This window comes from Eriocheir sinensis, chromosome 60 (genome assembly GCF_024679095.1).
Source record: "Eriocheir sinensis breed Jianghai 21 chromosome 60, ASM2467909v1, whole genome shotgun sequence".
NCBI lineage: Eukaryota > Metazoa > Arthropoda > Malacostraca > Decapoda > Varunidae > Eriocheir > Eriocheir sinensis.
In genome coordinates this window covers 5,505,218-5,515,217 of record NC_066568.1, presented here as the reverse complement: position 1 = coordinate 5,515,217, position 10,000 = coordinate 5,505,218, and the positions used below count along the sequence as shown (strand labels likewise).

Here is a 10,000-nt window from a genome sequence, read left to right as displayed (position 1 = left end):
CTGAAGGTGGCCTAAGACTGTCATTTGTTAACAGGTGAAGATTGATTGACACACACCCGTTCTTACCTTAGTTTACCTGCTATTTGAACTCACCTTGATTATTTAGCCCTCTACACCTACTACTACTACTACTTCTGTTTTCTATTGCTTCACTACTTCTATTACTTCTGGTGCTATTAACTGTTACTTGACTTCCTCCTACCTGTCTTCTCACCTGCCCCGCCTCACCTTCCACTATTATCCTACGGTGCAAGGTGAGTCGTCTTAGTCCTCACTTCCGCTCAGGTGTGCAAGGTGCTTCTGTGATTAGGTGCGTGCAGGGGTGTTGTGTTAGTGTGTTTGTGTTTTTGTTATTGTGTGTTGAGTTGTGTTGTGTTGTGTTGTGTGTGTGTATGTGTATGTGTATGTGTGTGTGTGTTTGTGTGTGTGTGTGTGTGTGTGTGTGTGTGTGTGTGTGTGTGTAAGGTGAAAGGGAGTGTAGGTGAAGGTTGTGTGTGTATGTATGTGTGTTCGGCGAGTTTTTTGAAAGTGTATGGGTGCTTTGTGTGTGTGTGTGTGTGTGTGTGTGTATATGTGTGTGTGTGTGTGTGTGTCGTGACTAGTGCTATAGAAAAGTGAAGTCATTCCTGCCTTACAAAAGTGATGTGGTAATATTGTGAGAAGAAACAAAATTAAAAAAAGGAAAAGCCAACCGAGAAAAAATGAAAGCAAAACTGATATACGCTCAAACAAACAAACAAACGAATTCAGTGATAAGAGTTACAAGTGATCTTTTAAAAGTGTAAGGAAGCGTTTGTTTTTCTTTTCTCCGACGTGATGGTGTCTTCTTGTTTGTTTCTTGAAGTTTATGAAGTTTGGAAGTGTTACATGAAACTGTATTACGCATAAGGTTCTGAACTAAGATACTGAGTGCGTTGAGGGGAATGTTGCGTTGTGTTGAGTGAAAACAGTGTAATGTAGTGTTTTTGGATCTTAGACGTGTTATGATGATGATGATGGTGATGATATGTGTTTGTTTATGCATTCTTCCTGTTTTTGTCTTCCTTTCTTTCCTTCATTTTCTATATTTTTCTTTGTTGAACTTTTTATGTCTGTATATATGTTTATCGATCTTTATCTATCCATCTAACTATCTATCATCTCCTTTTCTTTTTTATATATTTTTTTATTCTTTCTTTTCTCCATTTTTGCAGTGAAGTGAAGTGGTATCTACCGTTTTCTTTCTTAATTTCATCCTTTCTATCTCTTTTCTTCCTTTCTCCCGTTCTTTACAACGAACGAGGTGCTAATTCTCTCCAGGTAACCCCACGTATATATTAATTCTTCAGGTGAGCATTATCCATGTCTACTAACCAGAAACAATATGATGCTGAGAATGCTTAAAAAATAGATAGCATGTCAGGTGTGATTTTAATTGCCTTTTGTATTGACAGGTGTTAGGTGATAATGTTACGTGTGTGTTAACGAGAAACGAAATTGGATGTGTAGGAGATGAAACTTTGGATGTTGATAGCATGCTAGGTGTAGTTTTGATTATCACCTCTATTGGCAGGCGTGTAGAACGGTGATAATGCTTACGTTTGTGTCAATTAGTAACGAAAAATTTGATGTGCCGAGAATGTTATGTAATTATTGATAACATGCCAGGTGGGGTCTTAACTTTCTTTTGTACTTAAAACGAAAGTGCCAGGTAGTAACTAAGTGTGGTAAGAGACCGATATCATGTTAGTCACCTTGTATACAGGTAATGATGCTGTTACCTGCGTTAATTACTGGAAACAAGGAGCGAATAGCAGGTAGTGACTAGGTGTGGTAGGTAGGCAATTGTGACGCTCTTTTGTGTACAGGTAATTTTGTGTTGTTACCTGAGTTAATTACTGGAAAGAGGGAACGAATACCAGGTAGTGGCCAGGTGAGGTGGGAGGCAGGGCAGGTAAGAGTGAGTTGCAAAAAAAAATATATAGTTTTTGTGAAGACCGGAAGGTGAAGAGAGAGTGGAGGTGACGAGGTGATTCTGGTGATGGTGTTGGTGATGGCAGTGATGATGGTGATGGTGGTGGTGATAGTGGTGATGATAGGGATGGTGGTGGTGATGGTAGTGATGATGGAGATGGTGGTGATTATTTGTGTTTTTCTTTTTTGTTGTTTTATTTGTTTGTGTGTGTCTATGGATGAATAAACAACTTAAGAAAAGATATACAGCTGTGAAACTGATGTGAAAATCATGGTTGTGTGTAAGGATGTATGTATGTGTGTATGTATGTTTTAATTAAACGGAAGTAGAAGTCGTGTGTGTGTGTGTGTGTGTGTGTGTGTGTGTGTGTGTGTGTGTGTGTGTGTGTGTGTGTTTTCGTATGTTTAAGTTTATACTCAATGATACAGATATTAGGCCTGCACGTGTGCATGTATACATCAAGGCGAAATACATGCAGGTGAGGTGAGGTAGTTAGTAATGCTTTCCTGTTACATAAGACTCCTTAACACACTTGGAAAGTCAGGCGAGCTCGTGAAGGTCAGCTGGGACAGGAACTAATTAAGCGCGGGTCAGGTGTACACAGGTAGCCAATGGGAGGGGCAGGAAGACAGGTAAGTAGGTAAGTGGATAGAGCCAGGTAGTTAGACGGGTAAATAGGTACTTGGAGAGGTAGCTAGGTAGGTATACAGGAAGACAGGTAGTTAAATAGCCAGGTAGACAGGTAGTAAAGTGGATTTTCTGGCATACAGGTTATTTGGCAAATTGACATAGACAGGTGGTTAGACTGGTAAGTTTTACATGGATTGGTAGACATCTAGGTAAGTGGATACACTTATAGGTTGTTAAAACAGGTAATTGGGTACTCGACCAGAGAATTAGGCATAGTTTAGAAAGGCAGGAAGATAGGTAAGTAGACGGGGGAAGTGCAGGTGTTTAGGGAAATACAGGTATGTATGAAGAGGCAGAAACAAGATAGACAGGTAGACAGCCAGCCAGAATGGTAGGCAGACAGACAGGTAGAAGCAGATAGAGAAGTGTATAGAGGAGGCATGCTCGATATTACAGTTGAAACAATAAACATAACACTTGCATATATGGCTTTTAATCAATATAATACACTGCCAGATATACTCCCTATGTAATTTCTTTCACGACAGAGGCAGGGGTGAAGACAGGATAGGAAGGGAAGTGAGGCTGAGTGAAACATATCATATTTACAGTAGTTAGCCCTACTTTCATCTATACGGGTGCCTTATTAGGACATGAAAGAATGTAATGTATTTGAGGGCTACTTACTTATTAGATGGTATAAAGACCTTTTGATTATTGCTTTTTTTTTCGATAAGAGTAGGAAGGCGAAAGGGCTGATAAAAAGAATGGAAATACCCAAAATATGCTGCTTCTTCAAATATAGATAGGTAAGTAAGTAGATAGGTAGATAGATAGATAGATAGATAGATTGATAGATAGATAAATAGATAGAAAGAGAGGTAAGGGAGCTGGCAGATACAGACCAAAAAAAGAAAAGTGAGGAGGTGTGGAACGAATTAAGTAACTGTTTGTCTGTCTTCACACACCTGTCTTACTCACTAAACAACTGCCAAGTTTCTGTCTACTTAGCTACCTACCTACCTGTTTACACTACATTTTACTCTAGATAAGATAGAAAAAGTAGCAAATGGAGGTTAGGTAGATAGATGGAGAGGGAGAAGGCTGGCATATATCTAAGTCTTTAGAGCAGCCATGTGTAGGCTGACTAACTGACCGACTGGTTGGCTTCTTGTAGTCTCCTTATATCCTTGTGTGTAAATATAGTAGTTGTTAAGTGTGTGTGTGTGTGTGTGTGTGTGTGTGTGTGCGCCTTTGTTCCCCAGTGTTAGAATATTATTGATTCGTTTCAGTCACTTTAATATTGATACCACATTATTATTTTTTCGGTTACAAGCATAAGAAAAGGTAGATAGCTAAAAGGTTGGAGTGGAACAAAGTGTAATAAGCACGTATTAAGGGTAAAAATAGAAAGGGTTGAAGGTTATTCTGATATGCGAAGGCCAATTGCAGGTAGGAAAAAAGGGAAATTGTTAAATGCAGGAAAATTGAACAGAAGATGAGGACCAAAATTATTCATGACTACTGCTTGGCTATTAATTATGTTATTATTATTGTTATTATTATTATTATTATTATTATTATTATTATTATTATTATTATTATTATTATTATTGTTGTTGTTGTTGTTGTTTATTGCTGTTTCATCTTCATTATCATTATCACTAACTTTTATTCCTCTTCTTCCTCTTCTTGTTCTTTGTCCTCTTCCTTGCCGTACTTCTCATTCGCCTCTTCCTTCTCCTCATAATTAACCTTCTTCTTCTTCTTCTTCTTCTTCTTCTTCTTCTTCCACCTCGTCCTCCTCACCCTGATATATAAACTCCAAGAAGTAGAGAACACAACAATTCCCAAGAAGTCTACGAGAGTAAAAATGACCTGCTGTGGATTCCCCGTTCAGAAGCGAGTTGCACGCGAAGCTAAGATCAACTCAGGCAGGTTTTCGCATACATAAGGATATATAAGGGAGGTAAAAAAAAATATAGACGAATAAGATTAATTGAAAAACGGCGAATAGATTTAATTCTCTAAAGAAGAAATCACGTTATAACACAAGTCCTGCTCGTCTACGTTTTATTTTTCTTCCTCCTTCTCCTCTTCATCCATCATTATCATCATTACCAGTGTTATCGTAATGACCTCGTATAAACCTAAACATAAACAAGGGAAAGCCAGAACGGACAAACATTCGGACAGGTATAACGAATCACCTTGAAAAACTTATATAAACTTCTTGAGTTTTCCTAATTTCCTTTTTTTTGTTGTTGATCTTTTTTCTTCCGGAAATACTTGTTTGACGGGAACATGTTATGGTCACTTGATACTGTGGGCTTCCTCCTCCTCCTCCTCCTCCTCCTCCTCCGATATTTTGCCCATACCTTCGTCCATAACTTTCGTATTCTTATCTTTCCTCTCTTTCACCTTCTGCTCCTGGTCTTTTCCATCTCCTCCTTCTCCTTCTACCTGCTTTGATCTATACCTTCGTCCATATATATATATATATATATATATATATATATATATATATATATATATATATATATATATATATATATATATATATATATATATATATATATATATATATATATATATATATATATATATATATATATATATATATATATATATATATATTTTTTTTTCTTTCATGTCAATCACATGGGTAATATTCGAAATTGCATGAAATATTGCTGAATATGAAGCTAGGCTAAGTAATTTTGTAAGAATACCGCCAGCCTCAAATTCAACAATATTTTATGTTATTTGGAATATATTACTCATGTGGTTTACGTGCAACAGTTTATTAAAATGCTTTTATTTGCACTTACAAAGCCATATGTCTCATATATCTAAAATAAGGTAAATTATAAGAATTCAATAGTCCATTGTTCGTTCGCGTATGATCTGACTTTGCTGTTTGATGCAAGTTTGTCGTTCGTGTGCTTGTATGGTATACCATCGAAGGAAATCGGTATTTATGTAAGGCATGAGGGTTCTTCGTTTACATAAACACTAATTTTCGCCCAATCATGAGCAAGCAATGCACATGTGCCACAACTATCAAAATTCACGCTTGTGGATGGATAGATGAGATGAACCCGAATATATTATTCTTCATCTGAATTTTTACTACTTTTTCATATCGAAGGAGGAATGATGGAAGGAATGAAATAGGGAAGGAGAGATGAGGAAAGGAAGTGTGTGTGTGTGTGTGTGTGTGTGTGTGTGTGTGTGTGTGTGTGTGTGTGTGTACCTGTTCTGTTCCACCTACCTGTCTTTGATTACTTCCGGCTTCTCGGCACACCTCATTGCTTCACCTGCGTTGTCATTCATCACTTATCTGGCATGTTGTTGTTGTTGTTGTTGTGGTAGTGATGGTGATGTTGATGGTCTTATTGTTTTCCTCCTTTTTCTTTTTGTTCTTGTTATTTTCTTTTTCTTCTCTTCTACTTCCTGTTCATTGTTTCCTTTCTTCTCTCGTCTTTTTTCTGCTTCTCGTAATCTTCCTTTTATTCTTCCACCTGTTATCCTTCGTTCTTGCTATGCTCTCGTTCCTGTTTTTCTGCTTTTTTTTTTCTCCTCCGGCTCTTGTTGTTAAGAGATATCATGTAAAGTTAATGTCATTGTTGCTCCTAAGAAGTAGTATTCGTAGTAGTAGTAGTTGCAGTAGGAGGAGGAGGAGGAGGAGGAGTGCTGAGTAATTGAAAGAAAATGCGAGGAATGTCTTTGTGTGAGTAATTTTACACACACACACACACACACACACACACACACACACACACACACACACACACACACACACTAAGTAACGGGTCCAACAGCATGATTTGAGGGGAAACTGGATCACTATAGTTTTTTTTAATGAGGAAGTAAATGTCGCCCCCTCTCTCTCTCTCTCTCTCTCTCTCTCTCTCTCTCTCTCTCTCTCTCTCTCTCTCTCTCTCTCTCTCTCTCTCTCTCTCTCTCTCTCTCTCTCTCTCTCTCTCTCTCTCTCTCTCTCTCTCTTCCTCATCTCCCTCGCTCTCCTCACCCATCTCTTCTTCTCCCTACCTCCAACCCTTCCTCCCCCTCATCCTCCTTTGCCTAGTCCTAATTAAATCATCACCTGAGCTTAATTAAGACAGGTAAAGCTGGATCTCCTTGACTATGGGTGTGTGTATGGGCGGGTTGTTCTCTCTCTCTCTCTCTCTCTCTCTCTCTCTCTCTCTCTCTCTCTCTCTCTCTCTCTCTCTCTCTCTCTCTCTCTCTCTCTCTCTCTCTCTCTCTCTCTCTCTCTCTCTCTCTTAATGGAACAATGATATATATATATATATATAAATATTTTTATATATATATATATATATAGAGAGAGAGAGAGAGAGAGAGAGAGAGAGAGAGAGAGAGAGAGAGAGAGAGAGCAGTAAACTTGTCTGTGGGGAAGTCAGAGGCATTCCGTGGCAAGACTCTTATTAGTATAACCTGTTGTTTAAGTAATAACAAAAAAAAAAAATGGAGTAAGAACCATCCTTAAGACTGACTGGACTTGCCGAAGAGGAAGACTAAGGAGAATGCAAAGTGTAAGGAAACTAAAATGAACTTGTCCCAATGACACGACCTAACACAATCTAACCGAAACCCAATAAAATATATCCTGTTACTTAAATTCTAATAAAAATGGAGTAAAACCCATCCCTAAGGCTGATTGGACTTTGCGAAGAGAAAGGTTAAGGAGAGTGTAAGGTGTAGCGAACTAAACCTAACTTTTCATAATTAAACCAAACATAATCCAACCTAACACAAGCTAACCTAAACCTAATATAACCAGAGATAATTAAGCCAAACCTAATCTAACGTATCCTAACCTACCTGACCTAACACAACCTACCCCATTCTAAGCAGGCGAAAGTAAACCTCGTTCAACTTGACCTAACGTAACTCATTCCAACTTGACAATGAAAGTAAATCCTGTCTGTCCTAATCAAACCAAATCTAACCAACGTAACCTAACTCAAATCCAGTCTGACCTATCTAAACATAATCTGATTTATCCAACCCCAGCCAAACTAAATCTAATAACAAGACCGATTTTAACCTAACTTGACCTGACTTAACCTAACTTATCCTTTCCCTCGCCTCGTACTCAGTCGTTGCAAGTTCACCTCAAGACAAAGACTTTTTCCGATATTTTCCACCTTTATCTCGTGTTAATGCACCTTATACTGCTCCTACAAATGGTCTAATATCATCTCTCCACCTGGTTCTTTGTCTGCCCTGACTGCTACATTTCCTGGGTTGCCACTCTGTTACATTGATTGTCCTGTTAATGGTTTTACATATGGTAAATACCTACCCAAATCCATTTATTATTCTTAATCGTCACTAAAATATCTTCAGCCCTTGTCTGTTCCCTGATCCATGATACTCGTTTCCTGTCCCCATGTTATACCCAGGATTTTTTACTCCATCACACTTTGTGGCCTACATAGCTTTCTCTCTAGATCTTATACCTAACCTAACTAAATATAATGAACGCCAACGAAAATATTAATGTTAAGACATGCAAGAAAGTAATTTCTCTCTCTCTCTCTCTCTCTCTCTCTCTCTCTCTCTCTCTCTCTCTCTCTCTCTCTCTCTCTCTCTCTCTCTCTCGATCTAAAAAGAAATATAGCCACTCCAAGAGAGAGAGAGAGAGAGAGAGAGAGAGAGAGAGAGAGAGAGAGAGAGAGAGAGAGAGAGAGAGAGATTTTCACATTATCTACCATGAAGTGCATTTCTCTTTCGTCCTTTTTTTTATATTTCTTTACATCTTTTTCTTTTTCTTTTACATCTGTTTCTTGTGTCTACTTTTTAAATTTTTTTTCCTGTAAGTGTCTATGTTTTTCTGTTGTCTTCCTTTAGTTCTTCGTTGTCGTTATATATCAACGTCCTTTGCACTTCCCTTTTCCTTTTTATCATTTGTCTGGTTTTTTTTAATGTTTCTTGGATGCATTTGCTTCAAGTTTTCCTATTGTTCAAATCGTTAATATTTTTGTTCTTAGTCTTTGTCATCATCATATCCTTTTTCTTCTTTAGTTTCTTATTAATCTTCTCATTTGTATTATTTTCCTATTAAAAGGCGTACCTAACAATCACCAAATGGGGATGTACAAACTTTGCGGAGGGACTTTTTTGGCAGCCATAGCCGGTAGTGGACTAAAGAGTAGCATATACAGATATTTTGTTTTTATTTATTAATGATCCACGAGACATCCTAGAGTTAAATCAAAGTATATACTTATCTTTGTATTCATTCATACACACACTGGTAATATTTCTGTGGTGTCTGATTCACTTGTTTGAGTGAAATTCTATTGTGACTAACAGGCATCAATTCGGGTCACTAGTAAAAATGAAACGGGTAATGTAAGTTTTGCCTCCATGAAATATACACAAATAGATAAATATGAAAGCTCACGAAGTTACAATAAGTGACATCACCTGCTCTGCGCGGTAAAAATATGCTAGTTTAGGTATCTGACACCCGCAAAATAGGGTGCGCGCTGCCTCTGACCACGGAGCTACAGCCTCAACGTTGCCAGATTGTCGTACTCAGCCGATTAAATTTCCCGACTTTCTACCCCCAAACTGTCTTCTGGGCTCCAATAAGGAAACCAATTTATAGTTATCGTTAAAAGGGTTAGATTCTGATGTTTCTTGGCAATAGTTAGGCGTCAGCAACAGGTAAATATTATGCTCTAAGTACGACAATTTGGCAACGGTGGCTACACGTATTTTCATATTATTGTTCTGTTGTTTATTCAATGTTGTGTTCAAGAAAAAGAATACTCATAATTTTAGTTAGTTTTTGGTTATAAGGATTCTTTAGGAAATACAATTATAACATTACCTTCTTTTACTTAGGAAATGTCCTGAATCCTGGATCGGCTATGGTGATGTTATGTACGCCTATTGGATATATTTGTCTCGATTCTTCTTTTTCTTCTTGTTCACATTCTTGTTCTTCGTCTGCATCATCTTCCTTTCCTCTTGCTAATATTGTTTATTTATCTTCTCATTCGTATTCATATTATTATTATTATTATTATTATTATCTATTATTTACTACCACTTCTACTACTACAACAACAACTACTATACAACAACAACAACTACTACTACTACTACTACTACTACTACTATTGTCATTGTTGCTATTCTTCAGGTAGGGAAATGAAACCGTCTTGTTCTGTGTACTGTTTGCCTTCAACATCTCAAGGCTGGGACGGTCACGTATGAATGCCTCCTCCTCCTCCTCCTCCTCCTCAGCAAAGGCGATGGAGCCTTCGCCTTTGCTGTCCTTCATCTTCCACCTTTGATTAGATAGTTAGTGTAGCTTGTCACAAATAGCCTCGTAAGGACCAGCATGTCTGCTGTTGTTTGTTCTTCCTTTGTGTT

General features: G+C 37.8%; 1 protein-coding gene across 6 annotated transcripts in view; it reads left to right on the top strand.

The window, feature by feature from the left end:
• The window catches only part of LOC126985812 (uncharacterized), a 31,909-nt gene that overhangs the window by 9,887 nt on the left and 12,022 nt on the right, over nucleotides 1-10,000 (top strand). Inside the window, exon 1 of one of the 6 annotated variants that reach the window (XM_050841216.1) lies at nucleotides 1-34. This exon is cut by the window's left edge and continues 75 nt beyond it. The exons of 1 other annotated variant lie outside the window; for it this stretch is intronic. The gene's annotated coding sequence lies outside the window, so the exon portion shown is untranslated. 4 more of the 6 variants (XM_050841220.1, XM_050841215.1, XM_050841217.1 and 1 more) reach the window with 4 other exon arrangements.